We start from the raw sequence: 21376 nt of genomic DNA, 5'->3' as shown, positions 1-21376 counted from the left end.
TGTTAAGTGTTGTAGTAGCATGAAGTTTATTTATGAAAATATTAAATAGAACGGGGCTGAAAATTGACACCTGGGAGCACCAACAAAGATTGATTGAAATGCTGAAAGGTTTCTTTGCTATCTAGTTGCCTAATGATGATTGCATAAATAATTGTGAAAGCAGGAAAGGTCAAGGAATAGTGAATAAACAAGGTTATCCTCATTTCTATATTGGTTTATTATGCTGGTGAAGTTGAGAAGGGCAGTAGTAGTACAATGGTTGGGCCTGAAGCCATGCTGGATGTTAGAGAGGAGGTTGTGTTTGGTAAGGTTTCACAAGCTGAGAGCGAATACATTTCTAAGGATTTTAGAGAGCGTAGCAATAGGTCTACAGTTTAACTCTGTTGAAGTACCTTCTTTGTGAAGAGGTATAATAATGGATTTTTTCAGATGGGTGGGACATAGTTTTCCATTACTGACTGGTTGATTAGAATGGGGACAAAGAAGTACTTCTGCATCTGTTTTGAAGAAGTCAGTGGGATGGTTATCAGCAGATGAGGTTGTTGCTTTTCACTTGGCTAGTAATTATTTATGGTTGATGTTTTAACAGGCTGAAAACTAAAAGACATTGTGTTGCTTTCGAGAACAGATAGAAGCCAGAGGGGTGAAGTGAGGTGGTCATTGATTAGTGATAGAACTGACTGGATAAGATGACTGTTGAAAAGAGTGGCAATGGACTATTTTTTGGTGCTCCAACTTTCCTGTTTTAAATGCTGCTTTTGCATATTTATCAAGGTCAACTATCATTCTTATATTATCTGAAAAAGTTTTAACTATTTGCAGTTGTGTATTCACCTCCTTATTTCATGAACTATACAGTTTTAAGTCATTCAGAAAAAGCAGATGAGAAATGTTTAATCAGTGCTGTTTTCTGGGAGTCAAATTGTAATCATAGCCTAATCTGTTAAGTAAATGGCTTAATGGACTAAGGGCAAGGCAAAAAAGTGATTGGACAGAGAATGTAATATCAAATCACTTAGCAAATTTAATACAGAAGAAAGTCAATTCCCACCTGTGACAGACCTGCTATATAGACCTTATGACTAACCTTCATTCACCACACTCCTTCAAAGAATATTGTTTTATAGCAGGCACTGATAACCCCGCAAACTGCAAAATCACCACCTCAGCAAGCTAGCACAGTGTCATATAGTCACAAACCTACTATAGATGTTACATCTGTAAAGGGCGCATTCACAGTAGCGCATGGCAAATTCATGCTAGTGGGAAACATTTGAAAATAATAAAGGATGCTGTTTGGGGCTCTTAAACTGTGCTACAGATTGTCAATCACTGTGTTAAAATCTGTCAAATCACTGTTTGCTGTAGAGTTTACATGACAGTCAGGTCATCTTCTGGACTACTGACAAAAATGCACATCAGCCTGGAAAAAGTGAATTTTAACCCAACAAGTTTCATGCATAGTCAAAGTCGGTCGAATGATCTTACATTTGCAGTCTTCTTTTCATGGTCATAATCATAAATGCTTAAATGCTCTTGATGTTCTTATGTAGCCATATCTATTTTTATACTGCAAATTATTTGTCTTCCTGAAAACTTTGTCCCTCTCAGTAGAACTACTCATACAGCTCACCTTTAAAAAATACCTCTCCCAGTGCAATTGGAATATTCTAAAAAAAACTACCATAAGAGCATGTTGTTACCCATTTCAATATAACATTCATAAACATACTAAACGAGTTAGCTCCCATAAGACAAAAAGAACCAAAAGTAACCCTGCTCCATGGCTCAACAAAGAAACCAAACAGCTGATGCTAAATAGAGCCAAAGCCTGGAAGTAATGGAATAAAGATAGAGTTCCACAAAAAATGGCAGATTTTTAGACAACTTAAATATCAAAGTAAACAACAGACAAAAATAGGCAAAATTGCATTCCTTTACTTACTTCAAGGCATACATTACCACAATCCCAAGCAATTCTGGACAACCATAGATATTCTGTTATACCCTTGTCAAATCACCTCTCCATCTCCTACCACAAACAACAGCACAGACTCCATAGCCACCCAAATGAGCACACACTTCATTCAACCTGACATCTTACTATATAATCTAATCCACCCTCCCATCTCTCTGTCCCCACCAGCAATACTCACAATACCTCTCTCTTTTCTTTCTACCAAATACCTACATCAGCTATCAAAAATTACCTTAAAAAAATGAAAATCACTGCATCAGCTGCTGTCAAACTCTCACCTGAGTACCTTAAGTTAGCTGCCGACGTCCTGGCATATCCCATCTCAGTACTCATAAATAGATCTATCACAGGAAACTATGTACCCACTATCTGGAAAATAAACACATATTATACCACTTCACAAAGGTGAATCAGCCACAGATCTCTCCAAATACCACCCAATTACAATTCTCGTCTCTCTGTCCAAAGTCGTAGAAATATGCCTACCCTCCCTATCCCACTCTGCATTCCTGAACACTCTGGAAAGCATTAAGGTTCAACCTAATACCCTTATACTGGGAGACTTTAACTACCCCTCCATTAGCTGGGAAAATTACTCCTGTTCCAACTCATTTGCCCAACGATTTCTGGAATTCATTAATTCCAATGCCCTGGACCAACTCATTCTCATCCCTACCAGAGGTAGAAACACTCGGCCTGGTCATTACAAACATGGGGGAGAACTAAGATCCTGACCTCCAGAAAAAGGAAGCCAATCTGGTAACAAACATTACATCAGAAGGAAAACACTGTTACAGAAAAGGGTAAAGTCCCAAGTTTGGAAAAATTCCCTTGTAAGTCTCAGCAAAAACAGAGATTTCTCATTAAATCCTCCAAAGCTAGTTACAAAAACAAAATTGCTACAGATACTAAAGATAACCACAAGGCATTCTTTAGCTATGTCAAGATTCTGCACAACAATATGCAGATGTGCTCTGAGCTACTGTACAACGGCACCACTTATACTGAACCAACAGATATTGCCACTATCTTGGACGGCAGGTTTAGTGCAAACTTTACCCCCCTTTCACCCCCTAAAGGGCCCATCCCAATACCCGAGGAATGCCAAATCCAAAATATCACGGCTGCACAGGTAGAAGCCACACTGTCCAAAGCCAAAAATACAGCTTCCATGGGACTCCAACAAAGGGGGAGGGGCTACTGACCCTGGGAACTACCGCACCATCAGCCTGATGAGCCTGATCTGTAAGGCCATGGAGCGCATCATTATGGACCTTATAAATAGGTATATAGGGAACCATCAAACTCTGGAACCCTCACAGTTTGGGTTTTTGAAGGGCAGATTATGCCCTCTCAACTTGATAGACTTCTTTGAATCTGTTACCAGAGCGGACGATGAAGACAATGTGGCCCATACAGCCTACCTCGATCTAACCAAGGCCTTTTACACCATCCCCCACTCAGGGATCATTGATAGACTCACTAACCTAGGCATTAACCCCTACATCATAAGATGGGTTGCCAACTGGCTCACAGACAGAACCCACACAGTGAAAGTAATGAACTCCAAATCCGACTACCAGGCAATAACAAGTGGAGTCCCACAGGGATCTGTTCTGGGTCCTCTCTTGTTTGGTATCTACTTCTCTGAAGTTCAGGCCAACACCAAGGGACTCTGGTTAACCAAATTTGCAGATGATTGCAAACTGGGAGGTATTATTGATTCTCAAGCTGATGTAGACATCCTACAAAATGGCCTCACAGAGACCAACAACTAGTGCCAGAACCATGGTATTAAGCTCAATGCTAAAAAGTGCTTCATCATCCCTTTCAGGAAAAACATGGTGCCCAAGAACTATCACATCGATGGTAGCCCACTCAACTCCGAAGTTGTGATAAGAGATTTAGGGACACAGGTAGATAACAACCTCTCCTTCGACAGCCATGTTGCCACTGTCATTAGAAAGTCCTTCTATGTGGCACACCTCATTGCAAAAGGTTTCTCATCCAGGAAGAAGGAAGTCATAATCCCTCTCTACTCATCCCTCATTAGACCCATTATAGAGTACAATGCCCCATTTGGCATGTACCTCACTAGACACCTACACCAACTGGAGAGGCCACAAAAATTCCTCACAAAGAGGATCCTAGGACTCAAACACATGCCCTATACAGACAGATTCAAAAAACTCCAGCTTTACTCCATCTCATATTGCCTACTTAGAGGCGAACTCTGCTTGGCATTCAAAGCCATGTCTGACGCAGTGTTACTAGGCATGGTTCATCTGAAAAAAGCTCAATCCCTCTGCACCACTCTCTCCAAAGACCTCAACCTCATCACCACAATAAACAGAACCTGCTGGAGGGACAGTTTCCTAACCCAGAGACTTCCCCTACTCTGGAATAGACTCCCCATTCATGCCAAGCAGAGCACTTCACTAGCCCTCTTCAAGAAAATCTTGACGAGTGGATAGGTAACAGGAAATTCACCCCGGGAATCACTTCAACAGCCTTGCTTGATAGGGGCACAAGGTACTAATATCTGGCAACAGGATGACTGAGAATATTTTTGGGCTAGGCCTGTAATTGGCTCCAGGGCCATTAGTCTAGTACTCACCTATGAACCTCACATTCACTCAACCCACAAAATAATACACAAACTGTACATATGCCCTTCTCTACAAAACATTCTCAAGCACTACTCTCCACCACATTGCCTTTGCTAAGGTAATCTGAGCCTACAAATAACTTCCAAATCCCAAAATACAGGTAAAGACTCATACTCATCCTGTGTCACCAGACAGTGGAACTCCCTGTCTATACCACTAAAACAGGACAGCTAGGCATGTAGTTTTGATCACAACCTGAAACAGCATCTACACTCCTCCTGGCTTTGTTCTTGTTCACACCCAGACTGACACTCTCTCAAATCTCTAGACCATGACCAACTCCTAATCTTCCAGCTCTCCTACCTTATCCGGTAAATGTAAATAAATCCTATCAATATTTGTAACTATATAATGATTTGCATTGCTCCTTTGTAAATTAAATGTTATATATTGTTGTATATGTAAAAACAACCTATTTTATCACTGTGTAACAGTCCTACAGAAATCAAATAGTGTTAACCTCTGTCTTGAGTGTATTACTGATTGGATGATTTTAAAACCCCATTCCTACTGTTAAGAAAGTGATTATTTTTTCTCTGCAAATTCTTTGTAATGTTTGTAACTGCAATGGAAACTGCAATGGAGCTTTTCTCCCCAGGCCTCCACTGAAAATGGGCCTGAGTGCCTAGCTGGACCATCCCATAAACAAAAGGCAATACATAAATAAATAAATAAATAAATAAATGTCAATCAGATCAATGGCACTGATGTCACATACAGCTTATATGGAAATAATTATCGTGTTGTACATTATATATGTATTTTATGACTACATATTCTACCGCATCATGCATAGAAAATCCATGCTCCAGTATAAATGCAGGTGATAAAAAACACATGCACACACACTCACACATGTGCAAAGACTAACACAAACACACACACATATGCAATCATTGTTATAAAATGAACAATCAAACAAACACAAGTGTTTGCATATGTGCATGCATGAATGGACACACAGATACACAGATATATATATATATATATATATATATATATATATATATATATATATATCCCTCTCTCTCTCTCTCTATCTCTATATATATATACACACACACACACACACACACACACACACACACACACACACAAACATGCACACACACACACACACACACACACACACACACACACACACACACACACACACACACACACACACACACACACACACACACACACACACACACATACACACACACACACAGTCCTACCAGAGCTATCCAAGCAGTAGAAGTACACCTCAATGTGTGTAATGACTTACTCAGTGACATTTGGTTTTAGGTGGTTTGCTTTTCTGCAAGCATGTTTAGGATCCTCCACTGTGATGTGAGCAGCCTTGCCTGTAAAGTATGTACTGCATCTCTGTATGAACATTGAGGATTACTAATCAAATCCTCTCAAATACTAAATTTTATGCATACACACAGATGAGTGAGTGATTGGCATACATACAGCAGACCAAATTTTAAATCTGTATGCTTTCATTATGTATTTCTTGCACACTTCACTCTCAATCAAGTGATCTTTGTGTGTACCATTGTGTCATCTACCAGTGGAAGCCGATATATAGAATGCTTTGCTCACATGTATTATTTAAAAAATTGCAATGTCATGATTAATTCTGCTACAGATTGAATACACCAAATGTCAGCCCACAAATCGTTGAAGCAATAATATCAAAAATACACATCAACATGAAACAATGCATGTGCTGAGAAACAGCCTCAGTGCATACCAAATTTAACTTTAAAATACAAAGAAAGACTTTTGTTTTTTGCAGGGGCAAGGCCATTACACTCCCCAATCCCCTTAATAATTATGTATACTAATTCTGAGATTGAACAACCAGGTAAGAGCATATTCCACAGTTTCAGGAACTGTTCATCCTGACACCTGTGAACCATCTGCTTAGCTGATCAAAAATAGTTGACAAAACAGCTGCTGACCAACTGTATAACACTCATTCACTCCAGTGGAGCTCAGGAAGTTTGCAATGTAAGTTCCAATGGGCTGAGCCTAAGCTTTTTGATAGAATTGAATTATGTCCTCACACTTCAAACAAAAGTTCTTATCTCTGGAACCCTACAGGTTATGAAAGAAGTACAAATGTCAAACTCTTCCGCATTAACTATTTTTATAATGGTAGCATTCTTTTAGTTCTAAGTCTTAAACCAATTTTTATAAGTCACAGTAAACACAGTAATTATTACGTGTAATATTTTTAAACAACTTACAATATCTCAGCAACCACTCAAGTTACACACATACTGTCAGCAGCATATAATTCATCTAGGCGAGAGCTTTCATATGAGAATAAGGAGTTCTGTCTGTGTTACTTGGTTGCTGAGAAATTTTGAAAAATGTGAAATTTATATCTATATAAATGAATATTATAAAAACAGAGCTATCTATTTACCTGCAGTGGACAGAGGACAATTATTAATACAGTTGAGTTGGCCATTGTATGAGCTTTAAGATGATATCTTTTCAAACCTTGTACATGGCAGTTTTGGAATTATTGATGCAAATATGAACAAGCAATATTTGACACCTAGAGGTGTCAGTAGGAGTTAACTGCAGATGCACCTGGAGGCATCACATACATACATATATATATATATATATATATATATATATATATAAAACACTGACAAAATATTAAAACTATCCCCCTCATAACACTAGCCTCAGCCTGAATAGGGTGGTTCTAATGACATTAAAGTGTAGGGTTAGGGTTGGGGGAAGGGGCAGTATTAGGGCTACTATCTATTACTAAAGAGGGTAGGTAGAGATCTGCCACAGAGCTGGAAGATATAGCAAATCTGCTGGCCAACAAATTCAGCTCCAGTTTTATCCCCCCTACTCCTTTGGCCACCACCCAGGAAAGGCCAACATACAACACCCCTACAATTATTACTAAGAAGCAGGTCCTACATGCATTCTTAGGCCAAAAATACTGCAGTGACAGGCCTCAATAATATCTCCAGGTACATTCTAAACAGCCTGAAACATGACCTATTGGGACAACTGGAGTCAATGTTTAACCATAACATCCAGACAGGCTTTGAGCCAAGTAAATGAAGAACTTGAATGGTCATCCCTCTGCACAAGGGTGGGCCATCAGTGGATCCTGAGAACTACAGATCCATAAGTTTGCTTAATCTGATATCCAAAAGCATGGAAAGAATTATCATAAAGATTTTTAATAAGGACATAGAAAACTTTTAAACACTTGACGCAGTCCATTTTTGTTTTCATCAAAGCCAGATCATACTTAATCAACCTGATGGACTTCTTTGAGTAGGTCACCAGGGCAATGATGAGGGAAAGAAGTGAATACTGCCAATCTTGATCTCATTAAGGCATTTGATACAATACCCCTCTCAGGCGTTGTATAGAAACTCACAGATATAGGCATAAAACCTTTTCTTACATGCTGGATGACCAGTTGGCTCTCAGATAGGACCCAGGAAGTTAGAATACAGGAGACTGCCTCTCATACCTCTCAACTTCTTAAAGCAAGAAATCTGGACAAAGTCATAAATAAAAGTGGGACAATGGCCCAAAAACAGGGACAATTTTTAAATATCACTCTTACAAACTTAGAAAGCTCATAAAATAACAGGTTTTGAATTAGCATGAATTTTCTGAAGGGTATGAAGTCTGAAACTCAAATGTCTGTCATCATTTTCTAACTTCAGGCTTTAATGATTTACCATTAATTTGCCGGAAAACTACAATTTTATGAAAAACGGACCAAAAATATGAGGCAAAATTCTGGACATTCTGCGAAAATCTGTACAGTTGAGAGGTATACTGCCTCTACAAAGAGGCAGAAAACTAGCAGAGCCCATCAGGAATCTGTGCTGGGTGCACTTCTTTTGGCCTCTACTTGTGAGACAAGACCAGTGTTATGGGCTTTTGGCTGACCAAGATTTCAGATTATTGCAAACTAGGAGCAGGCATAGAATCTTCCAAGACACTAATATCCCACAGGAAGGACTAATGCAGTCAAATGACTGGTGCCAAAGCCACGGCTTAAAACTCAGTGCCAGGAAATGCATAAAAATACCATTTGGGAAGTTAGCCACCCTAGTTAATTACACCATCGATAACACACCTCCAACAGTAGAACCAGTACTCATGGATTTGAGTTTATAGGTAGACAGTAACCTGGTTTTTGATCAACCTGAGTCTAAGGTAGTAAGGAAATCATTTTATTTTGCTCAACATATAATCAAGAGGAGAAGCATCTAGATCCAAGGAAATCATCATTCCACAATATTTGGCCCTCATCAGGCTCATCATTGAGTACTTCTTTGCAATTTTCTGCTTTTTTCCATTTTTTTAGCCAAAAAAATAAATAAATAACTGTTTGCATTTTTTAGTCAGCTCTGGGACCTTAGTGTTGTATTTTAATTTGCAGATTTGGTAGGAATGTGTTTCTGTATCATTCTGCACTTTTATTTCCACAAGTAGAATTACTTGTAAAATCTATCTCTTTATATTTTAAACCCTGCTGGACCATAGTTTAGTAGTTTAATTTATAGTTGTAGCAGGACTGTGTACTGTACTGCCAGATTTGAGTCTTAGTCATTTATTGTAACATTTTTCCATAAACAGCATTACTGGTAAATTCCTGCATAGTCTAGTACCTTAAACTGTAGTAGAAGTCTAATAGTGAGAGAATGTCCTCTGTTTCAGTCTGTGCTTCAGTGATTTTGTATTCTGCTTATCATTTATCTGCTTAAATTTGCATTCTATGTCTGACCCATCCCCCACTAACACATTAAGCTAAAGTTTCTGAAATAGCTCCAATTTTGACTTTATTTAATTAGATGCCTCTCTAGCTAGCCTGCTGTTTCCTGCACAGAGCTAGCCCTACCCAGAGTCTTTTATACAAGACTTGGAGAGGTGTGAAATTGTGAGTAACTAGCTTTTCATTAAAAAATTAATTATTTCAATTCTGCTTAAATATTTAAGCTGCAATTATAGTGATCTGTATGGTGATACTTCTTTGTACATTTCTGTTTTTCCATGTATTTACCAAAAAAGTTAACTGCATTTTTTAGTTTGTTCTTGGACCTTCATCTTGTATTTTTATCTGCAGAATTGCAGTTGTGGGATGATTGTGTTTCTAAATTATTCTTCGATTCTATTTCCCCAAGTTGAATTACTTGTAAAAGTTATGCATTTGTATTTTAAGCCATGCTGGGCCATAGCCTTGTAGTTTAATTCACAGTTGCATGAGGACTGTACATTACTGCCAGATTTGAGCCTTAGTCACTTAATACTGCATTTTTTTTCCATAAACAGTGTTACTGGTAAATTTCTGCATAGTCTGGTGCCTTAAACTGTAGTAGAAGTTCAATAGTGACAGAATTACCTCTGCTATATTTTGTGGTACAGTGGTTTAGATTCTGCTTAAAATTTAAAGTTACATTTTGTGTCTGCCCCATCCCCCCCTAACACATTCAGCTAAGGTTTCTAAATGAGCTCCAGTATTGGCTTTATTTGATTGGATGCCTTTCTAGCTAGCCTGCTTGTACCTTAAAAGTTCCATTCTAGTTTGCCTGCATGTTCCTTGAAAATGGTTCCCAACCATCACACCCTTTTGCTGTGGTGGTTTTATAAGGCTGTGCCTCTGGCCTCCACTCCTTACAGTAATCTGATTTCTGAGTCCATCCCTTTCCTTCCTTCTTTCAGTGCTATTGTATGTTGTATAACCTATTTATTTAGTCATTCCATCCATTCTTTTCCATAGATCCACGATACTGAGTGCCCACCCAGCAAACCAATATTGATCTTGAGTAAACCTCCTTTACTACATATTGTCTTCTGATCATTTTCCTAGAGCACAGCAAAGATTGTAGTTTTAGATCAAATTCCAAAAATGTTTTATTTTCCTGATCGTTACTGTTTCTTACTTTTTTGTGTACATCTTACTGTAGTTGTTTGTAAACAATTGCTCTTCCTTTCAGGGTTTCTGTTGTAAGACTGTCTTGAAATCACCTTCAGCAAGGGATTGCCAGCAAGCTTTTTAACTTATTTGTAATAACATTGCACTTGTGGATCCCTTCTAATGTGTTTTTCCATTAGAAGAACTGAGTTTATATATTATTTTTGGGACAGGAAGTGTTTGCCTGCTATATCTGAGTTGGGAAATACAAAACAAACAAACAAAAAAAAGACGTAGTGTAGTCATTTTATTTTCCAGAGGGCTCATTAGTCAGTTTTCTGTTTTTTAATGTGTTGCTATAAATTTTGTGAGTTTGCATAGGTTAGTAGTGCCCTGTACAGTAGCAAACACCTAGAAAACAAGTTTTCCCTAATGAACAGTCTATAAAACTGTACCATGTAAAGGAACAATATAGATCAAATAAATTGCATGCTGACAAGTTTAGAGCAGCTAGTTGGGTGTCTGGTGGCAATACCTACAGATTTAGTAGAATTCATTATTGTGTAAACTAAAAAAACGAATGTGTTTTCCTGGTTAGGGGTCGACGCAGAGGAACTCTGGTCCACTCATGATTGGCAGTGGATTTTTACAGTGCCGAGGTGCCAGCCCAATGCCCAACCTTCAAAGAAGTAACAGCCATTCATGCACACACCTACCTGCATGTCTTTAAACATCACTCAGCTGCAGGGAGGAAATGCCAACTCCACACAGAAGGGCGTTCCAGCCGAGAATCGCACTGGAGAACCTCTTGCTGTGAGGCAACAATGCTAACCGCTACACCACAGTGGCTTTTGTAAACATTAAAGTTAATAGAACTTATTACTGTTTAGAATAATCTGCCCCAATAAAACACCCTCATCAGTACACACTGACTAAGCACCTGTAATAGCCCTCTAAACCTAATATACCACCTCCTCGTAGCTCACAATTCAAATGACTGGACAGTATGGATATGTAATTTCCTAACTTCTCTGTAGCCAGCTTGGTGGTCATGGGCATCTTGAAATAATGTAGCAGTTGTCTCATCTACTAACAGTGGCTTAATTGTTAAAGAAGCAGGCACAGTATTCAGTAGGTGTACTTACACAATGGCAATGGAGGCTAAACTCTCACTTATACACACACATCAGGTTGTTGAAACTACACACACAACACGCACCTCACATAGCGCATAACATAGATAAACTAACATATGCTGAGGCACTTAAAAACAGTCTTTCTAAAAAACAAAGACCACCTAGACTGCCCTTGTCAAAGCTATGACTCATGAAGCCCAAAGGTACTTAGAAAAAGCAGCACCTAATACCACATATACTACCACTCTCAGTGGAGTCCCAAACACTAAGCCACTCCATAGTCCTTTTTTTAGGTAATGCCAAATTGACAAACCTAATGACATAGTAAAATCAGCTTAACTGAACCTCAAGATGTTACTTCTCAATGCCATGCGCCTAAATAAAAAAATGCATTGTTTACAAGCCCTCCTTTCACTCAAGAATATAAACATCTGTGGAGTTACTGAGACATGGGTTAAAGCAGCAGAGAGTACCACGGCAGTGCAAGGTTTTGGTGTCTTCCACACTTTTAGATCAGTAGCTGTGCATGCAGGGGCTAATGATGGAGATGTCTCAATATACATCAGTAACAAGCATACCTCTAGAGTGGTCAAACAGGATGAAGTGCTGGTGTTCCTCCACATGGAGATCAGTATAGACAAAATAACATACCATATCAGAGGCAGCTATAGGTCACCCTCCATGTCTCAAGAATATCACAATGCATACTTGGACCTACTGGAGACACTTACCATCCAATATAACACCCTACTCAGGGGAGAGTTTAATGACTCCTTTGTAGACTGGGAATCCTACACAACCTTAAATCTACAGGAAGATTCCTTGACTTCATAAATACAAACACCCTTGACAGAATAGTGCATACACCCACTAGAGGTTTCAACACACTGGACCTCATGCTCACAAATATGGGAGAAAGCTGCATCCTCACCAGATGTCTTGTTCTCCATGCTAAGGTTTGAATATAAAACTGTCTCCTTCAAAATCAAAATCAACTCTGTAATCACTTTAAATGTAGTAACAGGAATTATTCCAAGGTACATTACCTTTTATTAAGTGATGGTTAGTCAAAATCCAATGCCCCTCCAACCACTGAGTGAGAACACACCAGGATATGCTGAACTGCTCTCAGAAATTCTGAACAATCATGTCAAATTGCTGCAGAGAGGCTGTTGTATGTAGCAGGAGTAAGCCCAGGACTAGTCTCGGAAACCAGCTGTCCCGGTGGCGTCCCAACTTAAAAAGGACATACAACAAAAGAACAAAAGTATGGCAAGAACCAGAGTAATTCCTATAAAGATAAAAACTCTCTTATCAAACTAAATAGGCAACCGGGATTGTTAATTAGGGCAAACAAAGCCAACTTTGAAGTTTAAATACCCTGTCAGGTGAAAGATAACTATAAGGCCTTCTTCAGCTACTTCAGAAACCTCAAGTGCAGCACACAACATTGTGTTGAGCTGGTGGCTAATGGTGATTTAGCAAACCTGTCAGTGGACAAATTCAGATCCAACTTTACCTCACCCCCCACCCCCAGATTCAATCCCAACCATCCCCAAAAAATACTCTCAAACATAACCCCTCCAACTATAACTAGGGGAACTTGTACTGGCTATGCTGGCTAAAGCCAGGAACACAGGATCAATGAGCCCAAGGATGCTTTCTGATTAGTCCAAAATATGAGTTATCAGGATGCATAGAGTCATTATTTAACTATAGTTTTAAAGCAAGCTTTGTGCCACATGATTGGAGGACTGTGATGGTCATCCCCCTTTGTTAGGGAGGATCTTCAACAGATCCTGGAACAATATACCCATTAGTCTGATTAGTCTTATTTGCAAAGTCATAGAAAAAATTATCATGAAAATTATGAGCAAGGGCACATGAGATCTCTAGACATTGGATCCATCCCAGTTTAGCTTTGTGAAAGGAAGGTCATGCTTACTGAATCTGGTGAACTTCTCTGAAAAGGTCACTAAGTCAATGGATGATGGGAAAATGGTGCATACTCCTTACCTATATCTGACTAAAGTATTTGATACAATACCCCACTTGGGCATTTTCAACAAACTTACTGAACTAGGTATAACCCCTTTATAAGACACTGGTTTGAGGCTCACTGAAAGGACCCAAAAAATTAGAACTGGTGATGCCAGCTCCACAAAGACACCAGTCTCCAGTGTAGTCCTCCAGGGCTAGGCCCAGTCTCCTTAGTTATATACTTCTTGGAATTCAAAGCCAATGTCAAGGGCCTCTGGATAACCACGTTTGTGAGATGATTGCATACTGGGAGCAGTCAGTGAATCTCCACAAGACAAATATACCCTTTGGGAAGGTCTAACACAGACAAGTACTTGGTGCCAAAGCCATGGCCTAAAAATCAACATCAAGAAATGCATTATAGTACACTTTGTGAAGTCAGCCACCCCTGGTAACTATGTCATGAATAAAACACCCTTAAAAGTTGATTAACTAGTTAGGTATCTTGGAACTCATGTAGATAGTAAACGAGCTTTGACCTGCATGCATCCAAGATAGTAAGAAAATCCATCTATGTTTCTATGTTGTTCAAATTTTAAGCAAGAGCATGGCATCTATGTCCACAGAGGTCATCATACCACTGTACCCAGTCCTAATCAGACTCATCATAGAGTACAATGATCCCTTTGGTATGTATCTGACCAGACACATAAAGCAACCGGAACATCCACATAGAGTACTTACAAAAAGAATACAGGAAGAAAACACAATGCCCTATGCTGATCACCTCAAAGCCCTGTCTCTTTACTCAGTATCATACAGATTTCTGAGATGTGGTCTTTGCCTGGCATTCAAGGCATCCCTGGACCATGTTTTGTTGAACCTTTTGCACATCCACAAAACAAACAGCATCAGAACTACTAAATTAAAATATCTTATTTTTGCTTGCAACATATAGGAAATATTGGGAGACAGATATGTTTATTGAGTCTATATCATGAGAGTGTCAGGTGAAAATGTTGAATCTCACTTATTCAGCACCAAAATGTTGAACTCCAAGATTCACGAATGGCCAAAACACCAATTTCTTTCCAATGGAAAGAAATCGGTTGGCCTTTCTGTGACACCTGCCCTTTCCCTGACTGTAGTACAGTTTCGGAGTTAGAATATTTAGTTGGTGGAGGTGTGGGGAGCAAAGACCCCCACTTAAATATGTTTGTTTAAGTGTGGCATTGATGTTTGCCAACCGATTTCTTTCCGTTGGAAAGAAATCGGTGTTTTGGCCGTTCGGGAAACTTAGAGTTTGACATTTTGGTGTCGAACAAGTGAGATTCGACATTTTCACCTGCCAATCTCATGCTATAGACCCATGTTTATCAGAGAATTCCCATTCTCTACATCAGTCTCCCCATCCATGTGAAGCAGAGTTCCACTCTATCCCTGTTTTAGTGCAACTTGGACCAATGGATGGGTGATTGGAAATTCATGCTTTGTCTGGCACCTATGTCAGTAAATCACCACTCTATAAATCAACTTTGAGTCACTCTGAGCTGTGCAACTAGACTTATAAGGACAACAGTGGTTATTAGCCTAATATACACCTATGAACCTATGAGCCTATGAATGACCCCTTAGTTATGTAGCTAACTAGGCACATGCAACAACTGGAACATCCACAGAGGTTCCTCAGAAAAAGAATACATAGAATAAACAGCATATTCTTTGTAGATCACCTCAAAACCTTTATACTGTATTTCCTACAGACTGTTGAGAGGCAATCATTTTCTGACATACAAAGCATCCTCAGATCCCACTCTGGTGGACCTTTTGCACCCACAAAATGAATAGCATCAGAATTACTTAATCTAGGGATTTAAACTTTGCTTGCAACATAAATAGGCTATGTTGGAGAAAAAGGTATGTGTCTCAAAGGGGTCTGTATTAGATGAACAAAACTTCATCTTAGTGAACGCTCACATGAGCGAATATTGCAGAACTCAAAACCACAATTGTGAGATCGGGGTACAGTGAAGATAGGAATATTTGCCCTTTCTTCACTGTAGTGTGATCTTGGAGTTAGAATATATATTTAGCAGGGGGTGTGGGGGGGTGCAGCCCCCCACAATTGCAATTTCAAGTACCTGGATATTCGCTCATGTGAGCGTTCATTAAGATGAACTTTCATTCATCTAATATAGACCCATCTCAATGAATTACCCTTCTTTGGAACAGGCTTCCCATCCATGTAAAGCAAAAATCCTACTCAAGAGAAATCTGAACCATTTGATGGGAAATTGTAAGTATGGCCTGGGTCTAGCACTTATGCCACTAAATGGAAATAGGCAGCATGTAAATCTTGCCCTAAGTTACACATTCCTCTTAAAATAACTTCTGTGGCCCATAAAGTTGCAGGATTCCTTTGGCATACTTAGCTACATTTAGAAAAGACCTCATTGGTTGTTAGCCTAATATACACCTATGAACCTATATATATATATATATATATATATATATATATATATATATATATATATATATAGATAGATATAGATATAAATATAGCTATAGATAGATTTATATGTATCTATAAATAGATAGATAGATATAAACATAGACAAGTAGATTCATAGGTAACAGGTAGGGGGCATTTTAAGCTTAATTGATTTTTCTTCCAATAGTGAGAATCAGATTCTATACCTTATGTCTGTGAGGTAAACACTTTGACTATTATATGAACTCCAAAGTCTCTAGACAGGGAAAGAAGGAAGGAATGAAGGAAATAAAGGTACAAAGAAAAAAAGAACATCTTGGTCACAGGCCAGCATTTGGTTATTAGTGTTATTTTATTTTATATATATAGACAAATATACACATATTATGGTTTAAGACAGGTATGCAAGTTAGCCTTACTGCTTTATAGTTTGTGGTTTTCAAGTCACAGTATTGGCATGAGGCACCTATTTGCACAATCTGCATGCACTCCCTTTGTCTGCATAAATTGTTTTAATGTGCCCCAGTTTCTTCCACACACTTCTTACCTGCAACATATAAATGAATGATATTCCAAATTGCCTACAAGTGTGCATGCCATTTATGAGTGAGACATTTTGTATCTGACTTGTGATAGGCTGGCATCAAATAAAGATCATTGTCTTTACTTTGTGCCTACTGAGTGCCAAAACAGACTGCAGATTTTTTGTGAATATGAACTGAATAAAATGAGCAACTTGATATTGAATGAATATGTATAGTACCTACCTAACTTTAATGAACCAAATTTTGCCACACCACACATTGTCTGGCATAGTCACTGAAGTCACTGTGACCTTGGAGAAGAATTTATGAATGCAATGCCTCAGTGAATAATGAAGAAGCTGAATGAATGTCCATTCTAGAGTAAAAAAATGCATTTGTGTATATAGATCGATTTTTTTTTTTTTTTGGCTGGCAAACACATTGCAACCTCGCTTTTTTTTTATTTACACAGGAATACAGAATATGAAATGACATATGAATTACCATATTTATTTTATTTATTTTTATTTTATTTTACATTTGTTGACCGGGCTAGTCCAACTGGATACGTGTCCATTTTCAGTGGAGGCCCGGGGAGAAAAGCTCCAAAAAAAAAAACATACTAAAAAAAAATACTAAAAATAACACACAAAATACATACTAAAAACAAAAATATACTTAAAAATATATAAACATCTGATGCTAACGATTAGGATATGGCATTATATAGAGTAATTCATCTTCAGTTTAACATAGTATACAAAAAGAAATGTAAGTACAGTATCTGGTAGGTTTTAAGCATGGTAAGTAGTACTAAGTAGTGACTGAGATAGGAATTAAGAGTGAAGATTCGAGTATAGACTGGGTACATAAAGATTTAAGGTAGAAAAAATTAGGTTATGTGGGTAGCAGATAAATTAGAGAATAACAGCTAGGCAGGGTTAGTACAAGAACATAACCAGTGGTTGGAGAAGAAAAGTTTTAGGTTAGTTTTAAATAGTGGGAGAGAGGTTAGGGTTGTAAGGTCTTATGGTAGTTGATTCCATATTTTACCAACTGAATTAGAGAATATGGAGTCACCTGCTGAGTTGTTAGATAAGGAAGTATGAATCAACATTTTGTTAGCAGAGCGTAGATTTCTCAAGTTGTTATAAGGTCTTATGAGGGAAGAGAGAATAGGGATATTATTGGGTTGGTACAGGGCTTTATGGGCGATTATAAGTTGGTTAAAACATAATAAGTGAGGTAATTCAAGCCAGTCTAGTTGTTTTAGGTTCAGACAGTGATGAGTCCTGTAAGGTGTATTTGTAGCAAATCTGGCGATGTTGTTATATGCTCTAGCTAGTTTGTTAAGATTATTTGTAGAAAGATTGTTGAATATTGGGGAAGCGTATAATAGGGTAGAAATTAAGTGGGTTCTAGCTATTGTGGTTCTGGCAACTGGTGTCAAGAAGGGTTTTATTCTATAAAGGGATCCAAGATTGTTGTTAATCAATTTTATTGTAGTGTTTATGTGAGTGTCAAACTTTAATTGATTGTCAATTGTAATTCCTAGGAGTTTGATGGTGGGGTCAGGAGAGATAACAGTACCATTGTTGGATGTAAGTGTAAAATGAAGTGGGGGAGACAAATGAGAGGGTTTAAAGAGCAAAAGTTTGTTTTTTTTTGGGTTGAGGAGAAGACAGTGGTTGGAGAACCATTCTTCTATAGTGGTAAATGCTTTTTGTGTGATAGAATGAAGTTCAGTTTGGGATGAGGCAGAACAGATGATAGTAGAGTCATCAGCATACTGAATACAGGTGGAGAGTGGAGTAGAGAGATGAAGGTCATTTATGAAAATGGAAAACAGAAGTGGACCTAAAATAGAGCCCTGAGGGACACCTAGGGAGGTGGGAAGGAGATCAGAAAGATGGTTTTGCCAGAGAACTGCTTGTTTACGGTTTTCTAGGTATGATGTAAACCAGTTCATAGCAGGATTGTCCAGTGAGAGGGACTTCAGTTGGTGGAGGAGAAGTTGATGATTAACCATGTTGAACGCTTTAGATAGGTCTACAAAGAATGCTGAGGAAAGAATATTGTTATTACGATTATTGTTGATAGAGTTAGTAAAAGATAGCAAGGCAGTGGTAGTACTGTGAAATGGCCGGAATCCATGTTGGCAGTTAGCAAGGAGATTATACTGAAGTAGGTGAGTTATTAATTGTTTGTGGATACATTTCTCCATAATTTTAGCAAGTGGAGAGAGTAGAGCTATGGGGCGATAGTTGGAGAACTCAGTAGAGTCACCACCTTTGTGAAGTGGGATGATGTGTGAGATTTTCCAAATAGATGGAATAGTGCCTTCTTTTATGGTTCTATTGATCAATATGGAGATTGGGAAGACAATGGCTTTGGCTCCTATTTGGAGGTATTCTGCTGGTAATTTATCAGCTGAGGGGGTAGTAGGTTTTAATTTTTGAAGTAAGGAGGAGATATAGGAGGTGGGTATAGGTTCAAGGTGAAAAAGGGGGGGGAATGGAACTTGGGCTTGGCAAATTGGAGGTATCAGGGTTTTGTTGATTTGCTAGATTTAATATAGTTGTATAGTATATTCTCCACCCCAGTTTAATATTCAAGTATGTATCTACTGCTAAAATTCAAGTGCCCACCTCCTGCTAGTAAAATATAATTCTACAGAGAAAGAGAAGTACTTTGCAACTTTCCTGTCTACCTGCTCTCTCCTATACTCTGTGTGAACCATACCAGTTCACCAAACAAGGTCACATTGGCATTTTTAAGCAGTCACCTTACTCTGTGTTTCCTGGTTACAATTTGCTTTTTATTAAATAAAATAAAGAATGTTTTATTTATTCTTTCTTTATTAGTTATTACCCTGTAATACTGAAAAAACAAAATGTTTTCCTTTTTCCATCAATATCAAATACATGACATTTCCTTGAATTATGCCCTTTTTCTGAATGATAACATCCTTTAGTTAGCAAGATCTCAATCAGATGTGCCATAACTGAATGTATTGAATCTAATTCAAAAGTGTTGCTGATATCTGCTTGTTCTTGATTGAAACAGGATTTATATAGCAATGTGTCTTTTAAAAATGTCATTTAAAGAAATTCAACAACATCTTTTAGTTATCCCTCTTTTCTCCTCTGCCATGGTAGTGTTTCATTTTATGTCTTCCATCTTATCATTATATTCAGCAACATATAGTACAGTAATGGCTATTAAAAACGTTTTTCAGGAAAAAGAAAATAAAACAATTAAAAAGCCACATTCAATTAATGATGTAATGCAGAAATACCATATTTACTGATTAAACTTTTGGATTTAATTATGCTGTTTTATAAATGTATGCTTGCCAGTACAGGACTGCAGTTAACACAATAAAATTGTTGCAGAATATTAGAGGTTAAAAGCTTCCCTAGCCTATGTCTTGTGCAGATGATTAAAGAGCTGAGTTACTCATGAGCATCAAACTGCGATCTGGAGTTCCTCAGTCTCCACTTGCTTATTGAGTAAAAGTGTGACCCTAAGCATTCATATAATCAGCCACTGCTCTCAGGTTGCCCCTGAAAAACAGCACTATCATTTTGGTTTTACAATGTAAACATAATGGTTTAAATATATCTTCTTCTTCTTTCGACTTTCCCCGGTTAGGGGTCAGCACAGCATGTATATTTAATGCATGTATATAGTCTCTGTCATTGTATATATGTATATTTTTAATATAAAAAAAGTATTTCGGCTTTTCCCAGTTAGGGATCGCCACAGAGGAACTCCAGTCTGCTAATGATTAGCAGTGAATTTTTATAGTGCCGAGTTGCCAGTCTGATGCCCAGCCTTCAAGGAAGGCACACCCATTCATGCACACACCTACCTGCATTTCTTTAGACGTCACTCGACCATGAGGATATTTTTAATATCTGTATATATATATTTTCTATTTTTCTCTCTCTCTGGTTTTATATATATATATATATATATATATATATATATATATATATATATATATAATGTGTGTGTGTCTGTGTGAAATTCAGTGCTGCAGATTAAAATTAATTTTTCTAGAGTTCAAGACTTCCTGTGCCCCTACAGATGTAGCTGCCATCCACAAAACCAGACTACCTATGTATACTAAAATCCAAAATCTCTGCTCTTTAGGAAAACTGAAATTCTGTGAGATACAGCATCTTTGAGCTTAGTATATATGTTCCTCTTCTCACACTTATTTTTTGCAGCGCCAATAAACATAATTATTGTCCTTGTATGTACAGTGAGTAATTATGTATAATATACAACACAATGCAATATTCTAAAACAGTGCAGTGTTACAGTACTGCATCAATTTAGTGCTAGTTAAGACTTTGCAGTACTATAGATTTGAATGAAACCTTAAAATTTTTCTTTATTTTTCCAAATTTTTATCAGCATTTCCTGTAATTGCAATATATTCTTTCAAATATAATTAATACACCTACAAATGTCATCCTCTGATATTTCATACAAAAATATGAGGTTATATTTTATATTTCATTTTCCTGCAGTATGTTCATAAAGAAAACATATAAGTTCTTCCATTGTACTTGGAATCTTCTTGTAAAGTTTTAAATCAGAAATACTTGTGTTCTAAAAACCATTTGTTTCCTACATTTGGTAAATGAATTTGAAATGTTGCTTACACTGGTGAAAGAAC

The sequence above is a fragment of the Protopterus annectens genome, chromosome 3.part0, assembly GCF_019279795.1.
Source record: "Protopterus annectens isolate FY-2018-M chromosome 3.part0, PAN1.0, whole genome shotgun sequence".
Taxonomy (NCBI): domain Eukaryota; kingdom Metazoa; phylum Chordata; order Ceratodontiformes; family Protopteridae; genus Protopterus; species Protopterus annectens.
This window is presented reverse-complemented; position numbering follows the sequence as displayed.